The following is a 268-nucleotide window of genomic DNA, read 5'->3' as shown; positions in this document are numbered from 1 at the left end:
TAAAGAGATCAGAATGAACCCAAGTAACTGAGTTGATTTTTGTGGTGTTGGGGTTTTTTAGACAGAAATTCCAAACAAAGCTGTAATGATAATAAGCATCTGATGTGAAACATCAATGATTTAGCATTACATGGCATTTACAAAATGTTATTATTATTAAAATACAGTAGATCAGCTTTTTTTTTTTTTTTTTTTTTTAGGGACACTAGGATAAAGCGTCAGCCACAGGGTTTTGGTTTTTTGGGGGGATTTTTAAACAAGGGCCCAG

Source organism: Corvus brachyrhynchos, unplaced genomic scaffold (genome assembly GCF_000691975.1).
Source record: "Corvus brachyrhynchos isolate BGI_N302 unplaced genomic scaffold, ASM69197v1 scaffold32, whole genome shotgun sequence".
Classification (NCBI taxonomy): Eukaryota; Metazoa; Chordata; class Aves; order Passeriformes; family Corvidae; genus Corvus; species Corvus brachyrhynchos.
Note: the sequence above shows the minus strand (reverse complement) of the source record.